Below are 24,624 nucleotides of genomic sequence, written 5' to 3'. Positions count from 1 at the left end.
TCACAGTATATTTTTCTATATCATTTAACTTTAAAATTTTACTTGAAGGAAGTGTAAGATATTTCAATCTGTGTCCATAATAATCCCATTTGCTAAACAGAATCAAATAACTTAAAAAGCTACTACTGAACCTGATTTGTAACTGTATAATATGTTTTCTGGATATTTTGACTATGAATCAATTTGAAAGCAGTAATTTAAAATTAGGTTAACCTGAATAAGGACTACAACATAAGAACAAATCTACAATCAAATTAGTAGTCAAATAACCAACGGCAAGTAGAAATTTGGTCAATGCATTATTTCTTCTATAACCTAATTCAAAATGTGACATTTAAAAATGTAAATCTGTCTTTTCAATTTTAGAGAAGCACCGATGAATATTTCTATGAGTAGGAAAATATTTATTAAAATAGTGGCTGCCTATTGGTATTGATCTTCTTTCAACCGCCAACTCTTGAAAGAGACATCTGCGCCAGGAACTCAAGGGCAATGGAAAATAGAGCGCAAAAAACATCCAGCTGTAATGGCCCACCACAGTTCCAATGCCTTCTACTTACAGCCTAGAGAGCAAGTAATAAATCATAATTTCATCGGAGAAAAATTGTCCCAAATACATTGATTGATGAAGAATTTGTTCTTTGATAATCACAGTTTGACTGCTGTCTTCTTCCCTTTCTCCCCCTTGTCCTCCTCCTCCTTCTCTTCCTTTTCCTCCTCTTCCTCCTCCTCCTTCTTCTTCTTCTTCATCTTTGTCTTTGTATCCTCCTCCTCCTCTTTCTTCTTCTTCTCCTTCTCCTCTTCCTTCTCTTCCTTCTTCTCCTTCTCCTTCCTCTTCCTCTCCTTCTCCTCCTCCTTCTCCTCCTCCTCCTCCTCCTTCTTCTTCCTCTTCTTCATCTTTGTCTTCATCTTTGTCTTCTTCCTCCTTCTCCCTCCCTCTCTCTCTTGTCCCTCTTCTCTTCTCTTCTCTTCTCTTCTCTTCTCTTCTCTTCTCTTCTCTTCTCTTCTCTCTCTCTAACGGGGTTGGTCTTATTAGAACTCTAGTTCTTTTTCTGTAATGAAAAATGGATAAAAGTTAAAACTGTCTATCTTCCCAGCTCTTTACCTGTCTTCTTTCTGCTGTTCATTTGCATCCCCTGAATTCTAGAACTGTTCACTTTTGGTCTCCTTGTCCGTGGTAATATTGAATTCACAGATGAATTTATAACTCCATGGATTTAAGGAAGGCTTGCAAAGTTGAGCAAGTGAACTGATGATGACCTAGAACTTCTCAGAAAGGCTAAGACTTTGGAATATGGCCAAGAATCTAACATTTTACTTTTGTAATATAATAAACCAAACTCCCCAAAGTAAGTTCTAATCATATGAATAGGAAAAACATTATATTGAGGGTCAGAATTCCTACCTTGGATCCCACATCTATCACACTAAGTTTTGTAAAACTAGGAAGTGGATTGATTTACTTGAGGCACATATTCCTTGAGGAACATATGAGTGTTTAACATCACTAGGTCACTTTTTGTAATCACTAGGTCACTTCTAAGATGAACATTCTACAATTCTATGCCTTAATCATAACTGCGATATGGATAAAATATGTCCTACTAAATTCCACCAAATTCAGAAGCTTATGTGCATTCTCTTTTGAAGTGGTAAAGTCTGGTTTATTAACTGTGATCCTCATTCATTTCTTCCATTACTTACTTTCATAGCTAAATTTGTTTGTAACTTGAGACAGCCTTTCCCACCCAACATTCTTTACCTTGGGAAGGTGGAGGTAAAGTGCATGTCCCATAATGTGAGAGGCAGTTCTCTGGGGTTTTGAATCCCCTTAGCCAGATAGTAATCTCTCTGGGAGCCACACTTCTCAGAACTACAATGATTATCCCTTTTGCTCTAATACATCCGTGCTGTTTGCAAATACCTGACCTCACATTTCAGATAGTTATTTTCAAGGACGTCTATGCCATATGAAATGAATCTCTATTTCTATAAAGCGAGGTTGTAAAATAAAATGTGGAAAATATTGATCTACACATATACACATTTCTGAATGACATTTATTCTCAGCCTTCATGCCCACATCTATATTAGAAAAACAGCAATACTTTTCTTCATAGTTTTGGGGTATTGAATGAGTTAATGTATGTGTAATGCATGTGAAAGCCTTGAAAATGTAAGATACTACTCAGAAACTTCTAGTTATTGTCACGTAGTAACCCCAGAGCTGATGACCGGGGCTGCTGTTCTTTCTCTGCATTTTTGATGTCTCCAGCTATTTTCAATACATATGCAGAATATGTTTACAAATTTAGAAACTAGAGTTATTTCATGATATCAGGTAGTCAACCACCCTATGGAGTAGGTAACAGAAACATTAAAATCTGAGTCATAATCTACATTTTAATAAGATTTCCAGGTGATCCACCTACACATTCACACTTAAGCACTGATTTTAGTACCGGCTGAGAGAATCAAGGCTGGAGTGTGAACTTCCAGTTGGTGTCTTTCAAAAAGTTATTTATGAAAAAAAGTTATTTACCAGAAAGAAAAAAATTACCAATAGAAATTTGAGGATTAAGTGCCTTGCTTAACGTGACAATTCTTGTGACAGTGTCAGCAATTTATGCCTGGGACAGACCAACTGAATTGGTGTTCATAACTTTGCAATGCATATCCTCTTCAATGATGCATTTAGAAGATTAAGTACAGAAGCAAGAGTCAGATTCTAGAATGATGCTTCTCATTAAGCCTTTATTTTCTTACTTCCTGTATTCCTTCACAAGGACTTAAGAAAACTTCTCATCAGAGATTGAAAATTTGACCTACGACTCTTTAAGATTGCCTCACTGAGAGCTCTGGTGTCATAGGTTAGACCTGGGGGACATGTCTGGATGCATGCTAAAAGCATGGTTAGCTTTTGAAAGACCTTAACCAGAAGTCTATTCTCCAACTAGGATGTCTTGGTTTTCTCATCCAGCACTAATAATGGTGGTTCTCAAATTTGACTGTACAGGTGAATCACCTGGGAATCTTGTTAAAATGTAGATGATTCCTCAGTAGGCCAGAGATCAGGCCTGAAGTTTTGCATTTCAGTCAAGTCTCTGGTGATTTTTGATGCTACAGATATCAGGGTTATGTTTGAGTTTCAGGTTACAGGTGTGTTATTTATCATAGGGCTATTACAAGTAAGGTTTCACTGGGGAAATAAGTGATGTTTCTTCTACTGTTTCTTGATTGGAGTATAAGAATCTGCAAGCTCACGGGTAAAAAGTATCCTCCTAATGGACCTGGGACTTCAGAATCTGTGGAGAGCTGTGTTTAGTCACAGTATGCAGGATTTCTGAACAACACAGGAAGATGTAGAGTAGAAGACTCCTTAGTGAGATGTTTATTATTATTGATAACCCAATAATAACAATAACTTCAGCTTGTTGAGACTTATCATATGCTAAATATTAACTTGCTTCACTCAATATCTGAGACTCAAAATGACTCAGAGACGTGTCATGTGCGACAATCAGTCATATCCCAATATCGTTTTCTCCTTTACTATCCCAGAATAATAGAACCATTCTGTCCTAGCTAGCACATGGCCATCAGTCTCCCATACAGGAAAGTTGGTCATGTGATTGTGCCCTGGCTAAGGGAATGAAAATGCAAGTGATCATACAATTTTAGGTTATGACTTTGCAGGAAAGGTGGTCACTGTCCCATTGACTTCCTTTCCTTGACACAGTCAGGAATTTGGACAGTCTAGAGGGAGCTTCCAACAGATGGAAGCTGTATGTTGAGAATGGAGTATACTGGGGCCCAAGGAGATATGAATGGGACAATGAGCACTTTTGTTATATGTTTAATAATAATAAATGTTTTAAAAGATAAAATTTTACCTGTTCTTGTTTGGGACTTACAGTAACTATGAGGGTTAGAGAAGTATGTTTCAACTTCACAGATGAAGACGCTGAGGCTTGGAAAGTTTGAATAATCAGGCTAAGAAACATCTGAACTTAAACTTGGTGCTTTGGCTATAAATCCTATTTACTTTCTATTTCCTTTTACTGACCTGAGTTTGTGAAGACTTGACAAGATCCCTACAAAAGAGAGATTGGCTTACGTTTGAAAAGCTAGACAGACAATATTAAAATGCAAGAGGAAAAAACTCTTTCACTTGTGGGTGTAGGGTTGGACAAAGCACTAAACTCAGGAAGGCTTCCACTCAAGAATGTCTTATATTTTGGTTAGAGGAACAAAACAAAATACTATGCAGTCACATGCTCTACCCCAAACAAAATACAATTGATAAATCCCAAATTTGAAGAAAAACATGGGTCTATAAATCTAAGAAGCTTAATAAATTTGAGGTTGGATAAACCCAAAGAGACTCACACTCATCATATTACAATAAAACCATGGAAAACCAAAGGCAAAGAAAGTATCTTGAAACAGCAAAGGAAATGCAACTTGTTATGTACAAGTGATTCTCAATAAGATTATCAGGATATTTCTCAGCAGAAACCCTGTAAGCCAAAAGATGGTGGAATAATATACTTAAATCATTGAAAGGAAAAAAAAAACCTGTCAACCAAAGATTCTATATCTGGCAAAATTATCCTTCAAAAAGGAGAGAGCAGTCAAGACGTTTCCAGATAAACAAAAGCTGCAGGAGTTTATTACCACTAGACCTGTCCTGCAATATAGGCTAAAGATAGTCCTTTAAGTGGAAATGAAGGGACACTAGACAGTAACTGAAAGCCATGTGAAAATATAAAGATTTCTAGTAAAGACAAATACATAGACAAATACAAAAAAACATAGTTATTATAATTTTGGTTTATAACTTGACTTTTAGATTCCTATAAGAAAGAAAGATGGATGCACAAAAATTATAATTCTATGTTAATGTGTATATAAGGTATATATAAAGATGTAATTTGTGACATCAATAACATAAAGGGAATTAAAGAGTTTTTGTGTTTGAAATTAAGTTGGTATAAATTTATAGATTTTTAAATATTTTTATGTCTTTATTTTATTTTGAGAAAGAGAGGCAGAGAGTGAGCAGTGGAGGGACAAAGAGAGAGAGGGAGTCACAGAATCTGAAGCAGGATCCAGGCTCTGGGCCATCAGCACAGAGCCCAATGCAGGGCTAGAACCCACAGACTGTGAGATCATGACCTGAGCCGAAGTCAGATGCTTAACCGACTGCATCACCCAGGCATCCCTATTGATTTTTAAAAACTAGAATATACACAAAAACAAATGAGAATGAAATCAATATATGGCACTACAAAAAATCAATTAAACATGGAGGAAAGTAGTAATACATGAAATGAGAGGGAAAAAAGCAATAAAACATATCCCCCCCAGAGAAGGCAAAAAGAAGTCCTTCCTTATCAGTTATTATGTCAAATGTAAATGGGTTTAACTCCCCAGTCAAAAAACTTACAGAATCATAGATTAATAGACCAGATTAAAGAAATGAACCAGTATCCAACTCTATTCTGTCTACCACCAATACACATATCTACCTACTGACATACAGTAGTTGAAAGAGAAAGGATGATAAAAAGATAGTCCATACAGATAGTAACCAAAAGAAATCAGGTGTGGTTATACCAACATCAGACAGGATAAACTTTAAGGAAAAATCTATTATGAAAACTAAGAAAGATCATATTTAATGATAAAGGGTCAATTTTAAAAAAGATGTAACAATTATAAACATACACTCACAAAACATCAGAGCTCCAAAACATATGAAGTAAAACAAAATTGAATGGAAAAATACCTCTATAATAATAGTAGGAGATATTCATACCACAGTTTCAACAATGGATATAACAATCAGACAGAGGAAACCAAAGATTTGAACAACACTAGAGACCAACTGGACCTGACACACATTTATAAAACTTTTTACCCAACAATAGAAAAATACATGCTTTCCTCTAAATCACACTGAATGTTATCCAGGATAGAGTGCACATTAGGCCACAAAACAAATCTTTGTATATTGAAAGAGGTATCTTTTTTGATAACAATGGAATGATATCAATAACAGAAGTAAAACTGGAAAATTCATTAATATGTGAAAAATAAATAGTGTACTCTTAAATGGTCAATGTTCCAAAAAGAAACACATGAGAAATTAGAAAATATTTTGAGATAAATAGAAATGAAGCACAACATATCAAATTTGAGAGATGCAGTAAAAGCAGTGCTAAAAGGCAAATCTATAGTTATAAATTCTTGCATTAAAGAAGAAGCGGGGCACTTGGGTGGCTTAGTCAGTTGAGTGTTGGACTCGGTTTTGGCTCTGGTCACGAATTCATGGTTTGGTTTCATGGGTTCAAGCCTGGCATCAGGCTCTGTGCTGACATTGCACAGTCTGCTTGAAATTCTCTTCCTCTCTCTGCCTCTCGCCTGCTCACTCTCCCTGCATCTCTCTCTCAAAATAAATAAATAAACTTAAAATTAACAAAATCTAATAAAAAAAAGAAGAAAAATTCAAGATCAAGAAAATTTATACCTTAACTAGAAAAAGAAAAAGCTGAACCCAAGCGCACAGAAGGAAAAAAAAATAAAGGTAAATAAAATAGGGAAGAAAAAAGCAGTATTATAATATCAACAAAACCAAGAGCTGGTTATTCAACAAGATCCACAACTATGAGAAATCTTTAGCTAGACTGATTAAAAATAAAAGGTGAGAAGACCCAAATAGTAATTAAAATTGGAAATGAAAGTGGGCATATTACTACAGGTTTTTCAGAAAACAAAATTATGAGAGAGTACTATGAAATATTGTATGCCAATTAAATCACCTATATATGATAGAAAAATTTCTAGAAACACATAATCTAGTAAAGTGTAATTATGAAGAAACCGATAATTAATAAAGAATAAAATTAATTAATTATATAATTACTAAGGAAATTAAGTGAAGTATTAATTACAATTAATAAAAAACTAAAGCAATAATCAAAAACCTTCCAACAAGGAAAGCCCTGGATAAAATGGTTTCCAGAAGATGAATTTAACCAATCATTTAAAGATTTAACACCAATCCTTAGGAAATAAAAGGCGTCAGAATCGGCAAAGATTAAGTCAAACTTTCACTTTTCACAGATGCCATGATACTCTACATGGAAAACCTGATCGACTCCACCAGAAGCCTTCTAGAACTGATCCATGAAATCAGCAATGTTGCAGGGTACAAAATCAACATACAGAAATAGGTTGCATTCTTATAGACCAAAAATGATGCAACAGTAAGAGAAATAAAAAAAACTGATCCCATTCACAATTGCACGAAAAACCATAAAATACTTAGGAATAAATCTAGCCAAAGATGTAAAAGACTGGTATGCTGAAAACTATAGAAGACTTATGAAGGAAATTGAAGAAGACACAAAGAAATGGAAAAACATTGCGTGCTCATGGATTAGAAAAATAAACATTGTTAAAATGTCATTTTTACCCAAAGCAATTTATACCTTCAATGCAATCCCCATCAAAGTTGCACTAGCATTCTTCACAAAGCTAGAACAAACTATCTTAAAATTCACATGGAACCACAAAAGACTCCGAATAGCCAAAGTAATATTGAAGAAGAAAACCAAAACGGGAGGCATCACAATTCCAGACTTGAGCCTCTACTACAAAGCTGTCATCATCAAGACAGTATGGTATTGGCACAAAAACAGACACATGGACCAATGGAATAGAATAGAGAACCCAGAACTGGACCCACAAGTGTACGGCCAATTAATCTTTGACAAAGCAGGAAAGAGTATCCAATGGAAAAAAGACAGCCTCTTCAACAGGTGGTGTTGGGGGAGCTGGACAGCAACATGTAGAAAAATGAAATTAAACCATTTTCTTACACCATTCACAAAAATAAACTCAAAATGGATGAAGGACCTGAATGTGAGACAGGAAATCATCAAAACCCTAGAGGAGAAAGCAGGAAGCAGCCTCCTTGACCTCAAACACATTAGTTTCCTCCTCAGCACATCCCCAAAGGCAAGGGAATCAAAAACAAAAATGTACTATTGGGACCTCATCAAGATAAAAAGCTTCTGCACTGCCAAGGAAAGAATAAAAAAAAACTAATAGGCAACCGACAGAATGGGAAAAGATAGTTACAAATGGCATATCAGAGAAAGGGCTATGATCCAAAATCTATAAGGAACTCACCTCACTAAACTCCATACAGGAAAAATGAATAATTCAGTGACAAAATGGGCAGAAGACCTGAACAGACACTTCTCCAAAGAGGATATCCAGATGGCCAACAGGCACATGAAACAATGATCAGTGTCACTCATCATCAGGGAAATAAATATCAAAACTACACTTAGATACCACCTCACACTGGTCAGAGTGGCTAAAATGAACAAATCAAGAGACTATAGATGCTGACGAGGATGTGGAGAAATGGGCACCCTCCTACACTGTTGGTGGGAATGTAAACTGGTGCAGCCACTCTGGAAAACAGTATGGAGGTTCCTCAAAAAACTATCAGTAGAACTCCCCTATGACCCAGCAATAGCACTGATAGGGATTTACCCAAAGCATACAGAAGTGTTGATGCATAGGGGCACATGTACTCCAATGTTCATAGCTGCACTGTCTACAATAACCAAATCATGGAAAGAGCCTAAATGTCCATCGACCAATGAATGGATCAAGAAGATGTGGTATATATACACAATGGAGTACTACATAGCAATGAGAAAGAATGAAATATGGCCATTTGTAGCAAAGTGGATGGACTTAAAGGTGTCATGCTAAATGAAATAAGTCAGGCAGAGAAGGACAGATACCATATGTTTGCACTCATAGGTCTAACAGGAGAAAACTAAAGGAGGACCATAGGGAGGGAAGGGGGAAAGAGAGTTGGGGAGAGAGAGGGACACAAATCATGAGAGACTATTGAATACTGAAAATGAACCGATGGCTGAAGGGGGAAGAGGGAACCGGGTGATGGTCATGGAGAGGGGACACTTGTGGGGAGAAACACTGGGTGTTATATGGAAACCAATTTGACAATAAACTATTATTAAAAAATAAATTTAAAAAGCACCAATCCTTATCAAACTCTTCCAAAAACATTGAAGAGGACACTTCCTAACTCATCACGTGACACCAGTGTTACCTGATACCAAATCCAAAGACTAAATGAAAACTATAAACCAATATCCCTTATGAATATTGATGTAAAATTTTTCAACAAAATACTGCTATACTGAATCCAACAACATATTAAAAGGATCATACACTATGACCAAGTGGGATGTGTTCCTTGAATTCAAGGGTGGTTCAACACATGAAAATCAATCATGTAATACATCACATTGACAGAATAAAGGGGGAAAACATACAGAATTAGCTCAATTAATGCAGATTTTTTAAACAAAATTCAATATGTATGCACAATTAAAAACACTTAATAAACCATGGGTAGAAGGAAATTACCTTAATACAATAAAGACCATATATGAAAACTAGACAGTTAACATTATATACAATGGTGAGAGACTGAAAGCATTTCTCTAAGATCTAGAATAGGACAAAGATCTCGTCTTTCACCATTTGTATTCAATATATCCTGGAAGTTCTAGCCCAAAGCAGTCAGGCAAGATAAAGAAGTGCAAGTCATCCAAATTAGGAAGGAAAAAATGAAATGATCTCTATTAACAGATGACATGATCTTATATGTAGAAAACCCTAAAGATTTCACAAAAATAACTGTTAGGCATGATAACTGAATTCAGTAAAATTTCAACATATAAAACTAAAACATAAAAATCAATTGCATTTCTATACACTAACAATGAACAAGCCGAAAAAGAAATGAAGAAAACAATTCCGTTTACAATAGCACCAAAAAGAGTAAAATACTTAGGAATAAACTTAACCAAGAAGGTGAAGACTAGTACACTAAAAACTACAAAGTTTCCAGTTGTTAAAATAAATTTAAAAGACACAAATAGATGGAAAGACATCCATGTCCATGGATCGGAAGACTTAATATTCTGAAGATATTGATACTTCTGAAAGGGATCTACAGATTCAATGCTGTCCCTATCAAATTCCCATTGTTGTTTTTACTAGAAATAGAAAAAACCATTCTAAAACTTTTGTGAAATCTCATGGGATCCTGAATATCCTTAGCAATCTTTAAAGAGAACAAAGTTGGAGAAGTCACACTTCCTGATTTTAAACCATGAGAGACTCTTGAATACTAAGAAAAAACTGAGGGCTGATGGGGGTGGGGAAAAAGGAATGGACATGGAGGAGGGTACTTGTTGGGATGAGAAAGTACTGGGTGTTACATTGGAAACCACTTGAAATAACCTATAAAAAAAACTTAGTACAAAGCTACAGTAATCAAAAGAGCATGGAACTGGTATAAATGCAGACAGAAAGAACAACTGAATAGAAGAGGCACCTAGAAATAAACCCTTGCATAAATGGTAAAATAATTTTTATTAAGTTTCTAAGACTATTCAATGGGGGAAAGGACAGCTTTCTCAACAAATGGTGGAAAATTGGGCATCCACATGCAAATGAATGAAATTCAATCCTTTCTTTAAACTACATACAAAAATTTGTTCAAAACGGATCAACGACCTAAGTCTAAGTCTTCAGGTCTTCAATACCTAAAACAGTGAAATTCTTAGAAGAAAACATAGAAGACAAGCTTCATGACATTGATTTAGCAGTGATTTCTTGGCTATGCGAACAAGAGTACTGGCAACAAAAGGAAAAGTAGATAAACTGGACCTCATCAGAATAAAATTAAAAATAATGTTGTACATCAAAGTACACTATCAATAAAGTGAAACGGCAGCCATAGAATGGGATAAAATATTTACATATCATATATCTGATAAAGGATTAATATTTAGAATTCATAATGAACTCCTATAACTCAGCAAGAACAAAACAACCAAAGAACCCAATTGAAAAATGGTCAAAAGGAGCACCTGGCTGGCTCAGTTCATAGAGCATATGACTCTTGATCTCAGGGTTATGATTTCAAGCCCCATGTTTGGTGTAGAGCTTGCCTAAAAGAATGTTTTTAATTAAAAAGTAAATAAAACAAAATAAATAAAAATGGGGGAAAAGGACTCCAATAGACATTTCCCCAAAGCAAGTTTGTAGATTACCAATAATACATGAAAAGATGCTCAATATCACTAATCACTGGAAAATGCAAATCAAAACCACAATCAGGTCCTACTTAACATGGATTAGGATTGCCACTATCAAAAAAATAAATTAATAAAATAAAACAGATTAAAGATCGCAAATAAGCAACACAACTTTATAACTATGGGAAGTAAAAATTTTAAAACAAATGTTAGTAGAAAAAAAATAAGAAGAGGAAACAGAGAATAAGGGGTTTGCAAGGACAAAGCATTTGAACTCGTGTACACAGCTGGTAAGAATGTAAAGTGGTGACAGAGCTATGGAAAACTGCATTGGCAGTTCTTCCAAATCTAAGTGTGGAAGTATCATGATTTAGAAATTCCACTTCTGAATATGTACCCAAATAAATTGAAAGCAGGGTCTCCTAACACATATTTGCATACCCTCGTTCATAGCACATCATTAACAATAGCCAATAGATAGAAACAACCTAAATGTCCATCCATGGATGAAAGGAAAAATAAAATATGTTATATACTTATGGTAGAATATTCTTCAGTTTAAAACTGAAGGAGATTCTGGCACATGCTGAACATGGATGAATTTTCAAAACACTATGCTAAGTGAAATAATGTTCCTCCTTAATATTTTCTAGGCTCCTGCAATTTCTACCTTGTAGAAAATATGTTTGAGATGAAAGGATCAGGCAAATAACATTTTCCTGGAAAGTCTGAAAGTTCTGGACAGTTCTGAATGTATCAACACTTTGTTATTTTTTCCCACATGATAAACATATAGAGTAAATGTAGAGTTGACATAATAGAAATTATTTACTCTTATCAAGTTGCTCTTCTTCTTCCCTTGGCCCCCTGACTCCCCTCTGTGTTCCTGTTGGAGATTCTCTCCTCTACCTGTCTCAGTGCCTGTGATTAGGATCAAGTGATCTCATGTACACAAACCCTAATAATACAAAAATAGATGCACCAGACATCTAAGGCTGCTACTGTGAAGTAATAAAACTAATTCATTAAGCCAATCATAAAATTCACATAAATCCATAATATCCCACCTACCCATGTTTCCTTGCACTCACATTTCTATACCCATCCTAGTACACATGTATGATCTACAGAGAAGAAAGTTATATCACCCTGGGGATAGCTGTGTGCAAGGCACACTAATACACACTTCTCTGAGTCATGTTATTGAATCTCCTAATAACACCATGCTATCCTGATTGTCATCCTCATTTTGCAGATGAGGCGCTCAGAGAGGTGAAGCAATGGTCACACCACTTCTTCCACCAGACATGATCCCAGCACCATGGTCCCAGCCACTGTTACCATGGAGTTCCACTAAGTCCTGAATAATAAAGTCCTGAACTGAAGTGCCTGTGTTCCATGCTGGGTTTAGCTTTCCTAGGTTCTGTTTTGTGTCTGGTTTTGTCTTTCCCTTCAGGACCTACTGGCGATGTTGCTCAGACTTCCTGCACAGGGAGAAAAATAACCTTAGACTCCCATCTCCATTCAAAGTGTTATTACAAATAATGTGCTCTCTAGGATTCAGGCTTCCTGAAAAGTCACCTGTGAAGAACTTTCCAGAAAAAATAAAGGAGATCATTTCTTGGAACCAGATCTATAAGTAATGTCCTGTCTTTGGAATGAATTCAACAAAAAGTCAACCCTTAGCTTCATTTTACAGCAGGAAACAGCCTGTTTAGTGTTGGTTTTTCTGAAGGCCCCTGGCCCTTCCTTTGTCTACAAACGGTCATAAAGGCAGGTGCAAGCAAGGAATCAGAGAGCAGACAAAACTGACCTTTAAAGTTTTGTTTCAGGCCACTGTGTATGACTCCCAAAAGCATACTGACTAACACAAATAACTTTTGACCTCTGCCCTCCTCACTTGTGTCTTTCCATTGTGGATAAGGCATTCATCTTCTACCATGACACATCTTTTTAAGACGGAGAGACTATGTATTGAGTTATTATGATGATTTTGACCTTCTTCTGTGACCTGTTATTTTTCCTCACACAATGAACATACTGAGTAGATGCAGATTTAAAATAATATATATTGTTATTTACTCTAATGAAGTCCATAGTGTTGCCTTCTCACCTTACCTTTTGTGTCTTTACCAAGCTATTGTTTACCTTTGCATTTTGTTTTGTTCCTTAGAACCTAGATGTGGGGCAAGAGGTGGGATGAGAGAAATAAATACGTAATTCCCCAGACAGTCAGTATTTATGAGATACAACCCACGTGCTCAGTGCTGTCATAGGCACTGGAGGAAGGTGGAAAGAATTTGTGCAATGGTAGTTGGCCTGTGAAGATCTTGCTTCTAAGAGAGAAAAGGTTTGCTCACACACAGATTCTTGCTTTATTCATTCCAGCTTTGCTGCAGTAACAAAACACACCCAAATCTCAATGGTTTGCAGCACTTCTTGCTATGGACTGTGATACTGCTCCAATATGCCCTCTCATTTCATAACCCAGCTGAAGGATCACCTCCCATTAAGGATATGCCATTCTCTAGACAAAGTGCAGGGAAAAGACAGCTGTAGGCATCTCCAGTTTCTTCTTGAAACCTCTACTTGAACACAGAAAGCACTATGATGTCACTGGTTCACATCTCATTGTTCAAGCATGTCACACACAGAGCCCAAAGTTATGGGGGGAGTGATGCACTCACTACAGATGGGGGCCTGAATGTCACAGGGAATAAGGCCATGTAGAAAAGGAGATGGTAAAAAAAAAAGTATGAGTAATACAATCTATCACATCCAGAAAATTCTCATAACATATATGAATATGAACTGCAGTGGATGACACTGACAAACATTCTACAGGTAGAGACTCATAATGGCAGGTGAAAGCAAGGAGAAACCAGAAAGGCAAGAAAAATTAGAAGACAGAGAAAACAGAAAAGAGGCAATGAAATTTGTATTTTCTTTAGCTAAGCATAGTGTTATGGATGGAGGGATGAGGAACAAGTTCATGTGGACATGCATTTTTTTTTGCTGCCTAGCATTTATTCCCTTCATAATATCACTTTAAATTGCACTTGAGAAACAGTTCTTTTGATTTGTGGGACTGTCAGAAAAAAAGGTGGGGAGCTCTGGAGTCTTCACTCACTCACTTCCTTATGCCACTGAGAAGTCAACTGGTCACCACCTACTTTTGACCCATTGGATTCTTTCTTAGGACCATAAATGATGAATAGGTTGCTTTTAGAGCATGAGGAGGAGCAATGGCTTATTAAACTCTTATGCTGTGGCCATGCTGTCATACCAAGAAAGCTCCTTTCCTCCATTCCTGTCCTTTTTCTTGTTGCAGTCTCCACCCTTCCCATACAGTTTGGGAGGATCTCCGTTACAATGAAGTTAACAAGAATGGTTTCTGCAGCATATGGCCCAAAGGGTGTTGATTGGTACAAGGTCACAGAGATCATGGGTAAACAAAAAATCTATTCCTTTACAGTGTTTGGCACTGAAAATCAGAAATCCAAACAAAACAAAACATTTATTGCAGCACATGAGTGAAGGTGTTGAGTGGCTTGTCCCAGGTCATTTGGTGGCAAAACTACATCTGTTGTGTGAGAGCCCCTCACTATGTTGGAGCTCCCTTCCTATCACCATGAGTGGGGCTGAGCCTGTTCTAGGAATCAAGGAGGTGGTTTATAAGGGAAGTTCTAGAATGGTTTGGGATGGTTCTGAATGGAGTGGGCACCATGCTAACCAGAACAGGAAAAGGGGATTCGTGCAGGATGATGAATGTCATGGGCCAGAGAAATTCAGGAAAAAATTGGAGGAAACTAGAAGGGGAGCAGCAAGAGCACCCCAAATCCAGCAGAAGAAGAGAAGTAATAAAGATCGGGGTGGAAATAAACAATATAGAATCAAAGAACAAACAGATCAATGAAACCAAGAGTTGTTTTTTCAAAAAATAAACAAAATTGATAAACCTCTAGCCAGGATCCTCAGAAAGAAAAGAGAAAACACCCAAATAGACAAAATCATGAAGGAAAATGACTCTATTACAACTGATCTCTCAGAAATACAAGCAATTATCAGAGATTACTATGAAAAACTATATGCCAACAAATTGGACAATCTAGAAGAAATGGACAAATTTCTAAACACACATGCACTACCAAAATTCAAAAGGGAAGAGATAGAAAATCTGAACAGACCCATAACCAGTGAAGAAATCGAGTCAGTTATCAAAAATCTCCCAATGAACAAGAGCCCAGGACCAGATGGCTTCCCTGGGGAATTCTATCAGACATTGAAAGCAGAGTTAACACCCATCCTTCTCAAGCTATTCCAAAAAATATAAATAGAAGGAAAACTTCTGAACTCGTTCTATGAAGCCAGCATCACTTTGATTTCCAAACCAGAAACCCAGCAAAAAAAGAGAACTACATGCCAATATCCTTAATGAATACAGATGCAAAAATCCTCAACAAGATACTAGCAAATCGAATTCAACAGCATATAAAAAGAATTATCCAACATGATCAAGTGGAATTCATTCCTGGGTTACAAGGCTGTTTCAATATTCACAAATCCATCAGTGGGATACATCACGTTAACAAAAGAAAAGATAAAAACCATATGATCCTGTTGATATATGCAGAAAAAAACATTTGACAAAATACAGCATCTTTTCTTAATAAAAACCCTTGAGAAAGTCGGGATAGAAGGAACTTACTTAAAAATAAAAGCCATTAATGAAAATCCCATAGCTAATATCATCCTCAATGGGGAAAAACTGAGAGCTATCCCCCTGAGATCAGGAACATGATAGGGATATCAACTCTCACCACTGTTGTTTAACATAGTGCTGGAGGTCCTAGCATCAGCAATCAGACAAAGCAGGAAAGAGTATCCAATGGGAAAAAGACAGCCACTTTAGCAGGTGGTGCTGGGAGAACTGGACAGCAACATGCAGAAGAATAAAACTAGTCCATTTTCTTACACCATTCACAAAAATAAACTCAAAATGGATGAAGGACCTGAATGTGAGACAGGAAATCATCAGAACCCTAGAGGTGAAAGCAGGAAAGAGCCTCCTTGACCTCAATCACAGCAATTTCCTCCTCAACACATCCTCAAAGGCAAGCGGATCAAGAACAAAAATGAACTATACAGATTTCATCAAGATAAAGAGCTTCTGCACTGCAAAGGAAAAAATCAAAAAAACTAATAGGCAACCGAGAGAATGGGAAAAGATAGTTGCAAATGGCATATCGGATAAAGGGCTAGGATCCAAAATCTACAAGGAACACACCAAACTCCACACCCAGAAAATGAGTAATCCAGTGAAGAAATGGGCAGAAGACATGAATAGACACTTCTCCAAAGAGGACATCCAGATGGCCAACAGGCACATGAAACGATGCTCAGCATCACTCATCATCAGGAAAATACAAATCAAAACCACACTTAGATACCACCTCACACCAGTCAGAGTGGCTAAAATGAACAAATCAAGAGACTATAGATGCTGGCGAGGATGTGGAGAAAAGGGAACCCTCCTACACTGTTGTTGGGAATGTAAACTGGTGCAGCTGCTCTGGAAAACTGTGTGGAGGTTCCTCAAAAACTATCAGTGGAACTCCACTATGACCCAGCAATATTACTGCTGTGCATCTACCCAAGGGATACAGAAATGCTGATGCACAGGGGCACAGGTACCCCAATGTCCATAGCAGCACTTTCAACAATAACCAAATCATGGAAAGAGCCTAAATGTCCATCGACCGATGAATGGATCAAGAAGATGTGGTATATATACACAATGGAGTACTACATGGCAATGAGAAAGAATGAAATGTGGCCATTTGTAACAAGGTGGATGGACCTTGAAGGTGTCATGCTAAGTGAAATAAGTCAGGCGGAGAAGGACAGATACCATATGTTTTCACTCATAGGTCTAACCTGAGAAACCTAACAAGGGACCATGACCATGAGAAGGGAAAGGGGGGGGTGTGAAGAAAGTTAGGGAGATGGAGGGAGGCAAATAAAACAAACTAAGGGCTTAAGAGGGAGGAGGAAAGGGGACAGGGGGATGATGGTCATAAAGGAGGGCTCTTGTGGGGAAGAGCACTGGATGTTATATGGAAACCAACTTGTAATAAACTATTAAAAAATAAAATTGCAACTAAAAGGAAAAAAAGAAAAAATTGGAGTGATACCTACAAAGGAATTAGAATAACATGGATCATAATTATGCTAGAATGTTAAAGAGAAACAAGCACATTTAATCTAACATGTTTTAACCTAATAGAATGAAAAACTTATGTACACAAGAGTTTGGAATTATTTAGATAAAAGTATGAGTGACTGTTTTTTTTCTTTGTCCTACTTTTATGAGGTATCTTATTCTTCTATAATGGACATGAATCACTCTTATAAAATGAGGATAAATTCTTTGAAAATTAAAAATGCTCAAGAGTAAACAACAGAAATCTAGGGATGCAACACATTTATAAACAAAATGTTTTGTGCAGTTAACCTTCTGATGATTTCTATGTTTGGCATTTCTCTCAGAGAGAAGAATGGCCAAGGTCGGCTTAAGATCATCTCTTCCACTTAGTGCAAAGCTTTGGCTAATATCTGCTAGAATCGGAATGGGTTAAGAAATTCACCTGGATAAAGAAATACCACCTGGATATTTTCAGCCCTCTCTATACAATGCTTTCTTTATTTATGTACCTCAGTAACAGCTTGTAGAATCTTCATAAAAGCCAGTGAGGGATACAGCTGTTCCTAAATTTAAGAATGAAGAGACACAAAGGCTTCTAAACCATGTGCTGTTGTCTCCCTTTGACTAGAAAGAATACGAGGGAACAATGTGTGTGTTGGCAGAGAAAGGTATTATGAAACAGCCACTGGAGAGCAGAGCTGAGACAACCTTCCTTTGCTCCTTATTGCTTGCAAAACAATCTCTAAGAGCTGCCATGGAAAAGGTGTAGGATGACAGCCAAACACCTGCAGATCTTTGAGATTATATCACATTCTACGGTTGTGGATGAAAGTTTGGCCACTTTGCTTTTATTTTTTCTCATGTCACTCATGAATTGTATTTTCTGAGAGTGCTTTGAATTTCTACTGACTTGCAAATGAGTGTTACACCTGATATTAACACTGCATCTTTTTGATAGCTATAGATTTCTTTCTTTAAAGACTTTTGTACCCTGAAAATTGACAGATTATACCAAGGAAAGCAACCTAGGAATATAAAAGTAGGAAAATATCAGTATATAGAAAAAGACCATGTTTCTCTGATTCCTTGTGAAGCAAGATGCTCTAATACACTGGTCTCTAACCCCCACAGTGTATACCTTTCCAATCCCAGACCCATGCAGGGACACATGCATTGCAACTTTCTTTGTTACTAAGCCAGAACTGGCCTCATAATATAATGTTTCTAGGTTGTTTCTACCAAGAGATCAAGAATTGAAACCTCTTTGATATGCCTGACTCCTCCACAGTAGTTAAAGCTATCTGCAAATGGGAGGCTCCTAGTGGCAGAAAGCTGCTAGTTGTTTGTCAATATTGGATGTGACTTAGAGGTGCAAACATAGCTCCAACTCCCTTGCAAGATCTGTGGCTGTGTGTAACTAAAGTCTGTCCAATGTGATGCAAGCAGAAAGGATGTAATTGTTCTCCCAGAAGAGCAGAAAGAAGACTCTTCCTCCTCACTGGCCAAGAGCCATAGAGTAACGCAGCTCCTATGTTCCCAATGATGATCGCTGGACTTGAGGATAGAAAACTACCTACCTGGACAGTACATCTTATTCTGGGTCATTAAGTTAAACAGAAATGAGCTTCCACCTCGTATCAGTCACTGTATTTGTGGTCAGTTTGTACAGTGCCTTAGCTTGCACCTCTATGAATGCATATGACCAGCGGGAGAGCCCCCTTCCCTGCTTTTCCTGTGCTCTGTTCCAGACAGCTCTTCAGGATCTTAAGTCTGCAGAAAATAAGACAGAGTCATTTCTTATGAAAATATGCTGCTTTGGAATGAAGAGCTAAAAATAAGTGAGCATAACAAGTAATAATTCAGGAAAAGAGGAAAATGTCGACTCCAGTCCTGCCTTTAACCTGCATACGGTCCAGGAGTTTGAAGGAAAAACACAGCCGTCACTGAACAAAGAAGCATGGCGCCCGATACCTCAAGTACCTGCAAGTTTGTCACTTGCACAAGAATTTGCAATTTCTTTTTCTGATTAAATGGCATCTAACCAGAAGTTACTTTCTAACACAAACTTTTGTTATTTGACCATTTTTATTCCTGCCCCGTAATTTTGTTTACTGACCCTCATGACAACAACTTTCCTTGATATTGGAGGTCAGTGTCCTGAAGTCCTCACTCTGATAGATACTGAAAGATGGACATAGGGCTGAATTTATCACTTTTAACATCTTATTTTTTAAAACCCCACTTATGGGGCACCTGGGTGGCTCAGTCAGTTGAGCGTCTGGCTCTTGATTTCAGCTCAGGTCGTGTTCTCATGGTTTGTGGGTTCGGGTCCCATGTCATGCTCTCTGCTGACAGCAGGGAGCCTGTTTGGGTTTCTCTCTCTCCTTCTCCCTCTCTGCCTTTCCCCACTCATACTGTCTCTCTCTCTCTCAAAATAAATAAATTTTTAAAAATCTACTTATATTCCATATCATTTTCCATGATAGTACTTTTTCTGAGGGGAGGAGGCTCAGGATGACAGACTGGGGTGAAGACTCACCCTTCACTGAAGAGGATGAGGGAAATGGGACCTTTATCTAAATGTGAACAGTGTTCCTTTTGCAGTTACTGATTTCTTGTCAACAAGGCCACAATCTAGATAAATTTGTCATGTTTTCCAGCACCTGCTTTTTGGACAACAAAAAATTGCTCACACATTTTTTTAAGTCCAGCTGGGAGAAAAACAATGGGGAGTGAATGGGAGACAATCACATGACTTCTCCTAATGACGGGTGCTTGCCTCACCAGGGACCCCAGACAACAAGAAGCTCCTGTTGTTTTCTGCTTCTTCGTGCAAATGACCCAGTGGTGATGCAGGAGAAAGCATCACTGTCCATCCAGTGGAACACAATTCTTGTTGAATGAGAAAAGGAGGAATGGTTGACTCCCCCACCCCATGCCATTTGTGCTATGTATGTAAGAAAGTAGAAAGTCTCACCTAGAATCTGACATCTGAGTAAGACCTCAAAAGTCAATAATGTAACCCAAACCTGAACCTTCACAAACAGTTTCCAAAGCCAAGCTGAGAAAAAAGGGCAGGGGTACTATCTGATTGCATTTCTCTTTGCCACAAAATATCCTACTTGTTTCAAGTCCCTCTATTTGAAGTGCACTTTTTCTGTTGTTTTAATTTGCGTGTGTGTGCAAACCTCCTGAGAACAAGAACTCCCATTGGTATATTCCTATCCCCAAGGCTTGATCTTGAGGTCCTGGGCTGTACCCTCTCCTTCCTTCACCCCACCCCCTACCGGTGCTTCCTGGGGTCATCTTCCAGATCAATTACCTGCTTTGAAAATCCTCACCTCAGGTCCTCTTCCTGGGCAGCCCTAAGATCTTTCTTTCTCCCCCACCCCTCAAACTCAGAGCACATGAGCAGCTATGTGAAAACTCTAGTTTTATTTTTAGTGACAACTGTTAATTCTAGCCCCATTTGTGTCTCCAAGAAATAGGGGCTAATTCAGCATCCCCACTCATACTCCCCTGGGAGTGTGTGCAGTTTAGGAGCCTCTAGGCCTGTGTCAGCAGCAAGGTCAGGGGGATGCTGACATTTTTGTCACTTGCTGAAGTTTCCTTCCTCTACTGGGTGTCTGGGGTTCATCCTTGGGTGTCCCCATCTGGTGGTCAGGTTCACTGGCTCAGTATGCTGTGTCTGTGCTGACTGTAGCTTATGGAATGCTCCTACATCCTGTTGTTGTGAAGTTTACACCAATAGAGATTTGGGGTTCTGAGAAGCTGGGTGCATCAGAATTTAAAGTTTCTGGCTGTTGAATATGTGCTCTTCAGGTTTCAGAGGTCAAGTCTATGTTTTTATCCTAGTACATATCATTTATTCTTCTTGAGAGCTGAAACCAAAGGGGTTAATTCCCTGACATCTGTTCAACAATACTGAACCTGGTGTACTTTCTTCAAGCCTGTGTTGCATTTTCTACTCCTAAATGATAAGACCTTAAACCAACTAAATAGTTTATTAATTAAGATTAATGTTCGTGGGGTGCCTGGGTGGCTCAGTTGGTTAACTGACTGACTCTTGATTTTGGCTCAGCATGATCTCATGGTTCATGAGTTCAAGCCCCAAGTGGGGCTCTGCACTGACAGTGCAGAACCTCTTGGGATTCTCTCTCTCTCCCTCTCTCTATGCCTTTCCACCACTTGCACACACTTGCACTTTGCATGCACACACACACACTCTGTCTCTCAAAATAAATAGAAACGTTTAAAAAAGACTAATGCTTGCTCATGAAGACTCACTTTAAAGTCCCTCACTTTGCTGTGCTCATTAATTCAAAGCCATTATATTATAAACTGCCCACCCAGGCTCTAAAACCCCACAGATGCCCTTCCATGACTTTGCCATTCTGAGACATGGTCAAGGCTTTCAGGGCTACATTATTGACTGACATGGTCAAGCAAACAACTTTGCTTGTTCAATAGGTTTTTTGGATGATCTCCTGGGCAGTCAGTGGTAGACCATCCTTCTTGCTACGTGGCAGTGAGTCAATGCACAGCCCTGTTCATGGTGAATAACCATCTCTGTACAGAAGTCAGTCCTTTATAAAAGGACAAAAGAGAGAAGGAAGAAGGGCAAAATCATAAACTCAAGAACAACACTGTAAAATTTTTAAAATGTTTTTATTTGAGAGAGAGACAGAGACAGAGTGTGAGTGGGGGAGGGCAGAGAAAGAGGGAGATACAGAATCCAAAGCAGGCTTCAGGCTCTAAGCTGTCAGCACAGAGCCCAACATGGCTCAAACCCACAAAATGTGAGATCATGGTCTGAGCTGAAGTCAGACACTTAACCAACTGAGCCACCCAGGTGCCCCTGAAGAACAACCCTTTAATGGACAAAAGAGAACACTTAGCAAAAGCACTAAAGGTAACCCCAACTTCAGAGTCTCTAAGCCCATCTGTATTGCTATGCTCTTAGGGCACACTGACATCAGGCTGATGAAAGCAAAGTCTTGTGAGCAGGGGGTGGATGGAGATGTCTGTGGGCATGTCTAAGACTGCACTAAGTCAGTCAAAATAGAGATTCATCACAGCTGGAAAGTCCTAAAGCCTGAATTTACTCTGTGTGAAGGTGGCTCTGCTTATAGTAGGTAACAGGGCCTCTGTGGAAATCCATGAAAAAAGATGCGGGAGATCATAATGAGACTGCCACCTGCTGTAGCTTCCTTCAGAAGTGGATCATTCCCACCCCCATCCAAATCCAACAACATGTCAGCATGTACACATCCCATTTTGTACAGTTAACACCAGGACACCAGGTGTCAGTCTTGGCCATAAAGTCAATGTGGTGTCTGCATTTTATATTCAAAATTCACATAGTTTTGAGATGCCTGGGTAGCTCAGTTGGTGAAGCATCTGACTCTTGATTTCTACTCAGGTTGTGATCTGAGTTTCACAAGTTCAAGCCCTATGTTGGGCTCTGTGCTGACAGCATGGACCCTGCCTGGGATTCTGTCTCTTCCTCTCTCTCTCCCTCCACCCCTCCCCTACTCACACTCTCTTTGTCTCTCTCAAAATAAATAAATAAACTTAAAAAATTTTTAATCAAATTCACATAGTTTTATCTCAACAAAGCAACCGTTAGGATGCCATCCTACAGTCTCTAATCTCCCTCAGCCTTTGGACTCTTAAATGTTGGTGGACAGAAAAACATCTCTTGGCGCTTCCAGACTCCCTTGTTGGAGATCAGATGAGTGCATCTGAAATGGGGCCCAGGAATCTGTCTGTTTCACAGTCCGCAGGTGAGGGAGCTTCCGGGAAGAATACAACTTAGGCTAAAGTAATATGTTTCTGAGAAGGCCGACCTTACATCCCAGCTCTGATCTTGGCTAGCTGTGTGGCCTTGGGTGAGTAACTCAAACTCTGTGTTCTTCATCCTCAGGGTGGGGATCGTAGTGCCTACTCCTGTCTATTGGAGCCAGTAACAGTGAGGCACTTGTAGCGTTTATGCATGTGTTCAGTATATATTCATTGTCCAGGAGCTCTGGTACAAACTCTGTGACTATGAGGAGCAAATAAGGTACTTGAAGTCCTCAGGGCATTTGACTCTGCAGAGGGCAAGTACTCATGGGTTTGGAAGGAGAGCTCCAAGAGGGCTGGCCTTGAGGATGCTGGTCTTTCGAGTGAACTCCATTTCTCAGGCATCTGGCATCTCAAAATTACTGATGAACAATAAGCACTATGAGTTGGGTGGGGATGTGTTCCATAAGCAGCAGCAGATAGGTGCAGTTGTGATTCAGGCTGTCTCTGCAGCAGATCCTAAGCCTGGTGCTGGTAGCTTATCAAGGACATGCTCCCACAAGGACCAGGAAAGCAGTAGGGAGCAGGACAGCAAGGGAAGAGATCCAAACAAGGGTGTGCTCTTAGGTGAGTCCCCAACCTCAGGCTGATCCCCCAGGGACCCCAGATTATAAATGATACTCAGAGGTCTTTTCTGCCAAGTAGGTGAATGACCATCTCTCCCTACTTTTTTTTTCTTTCCTTTTTAAAATATTTATTTATTTTTGAGACAGAGAGAGACAGAGCATGAATGGGAGGAGGGGCAGAGAGAGAGGAGGACACAATCTTGAAGCAGGGTCCAGGCTCTAAGTTGTCAGCACACAGCCTGACACAGGGCTCGAACTCACAAACCCTGAGATCATGACCTCAACAGAAGTTGGACACTTACCAACTGAGCCACCCAAGTGCCCCATCTGTCTCTACTTTCAAGCTGATCCAATATTGGTTAAAGGAATCCAGGGGGTTCTAGCCAGGTGCCAGGACTGACTGTTCACTGCAGATGCCAGTCCAGGAGCTCTGTGTCCATGCCCAGGGCTTCTGGCCATCACTAGCCATGGATTCTGACTACTTGAATGGATGCCCACCTTAGTCTTCGAAATGGGGATCAGGACAGGGACCCATAACTCATAGCTCAGGTGAACAATAAAAAATACTTGCAATGTGGGGCGCCTAGGTGGCTCTGCCAATTAAGCGTTTGACTTCAGCATGGGTCATGATCTCAGAGTTTGAGCTCTGACTCCGGCTCTGTGCTGACAGCTCAGAGCCTGGAGCCTGTTTGGGATTCTGTATCTCCCTCTCTCACTGCCCCTCCCCTGCTTGCACTCTCTCTTTCTCTCCCTCAGTCTCTCAAAAATAAATTTAAAAACATTTTTTAAAAATACTTGCCATGTGAAAACCATTGTGAATCATTATATTACTATACCCATTTTGTTT

This window comes from Suricata suricatta, chromosome 12 (assembly GCF_006229205.1).
Source record: "Suricata suricatta isolate VVHF042 chromosome 12, meerkat_22Aug2017_6uvM2_HiC, whole genome shotgun sequence".
Classification (NCBI taxonomy): Eukaryota; Metazoa; Chordata; class Mammalia; order Carnivora; family Herpestidae; genus Suricata; species Suricata suricatta.
The sequence above is the reverse complement of the archived record's forward strand: the minus strand, read 5'-3'. Positions refer to the sequence as shown.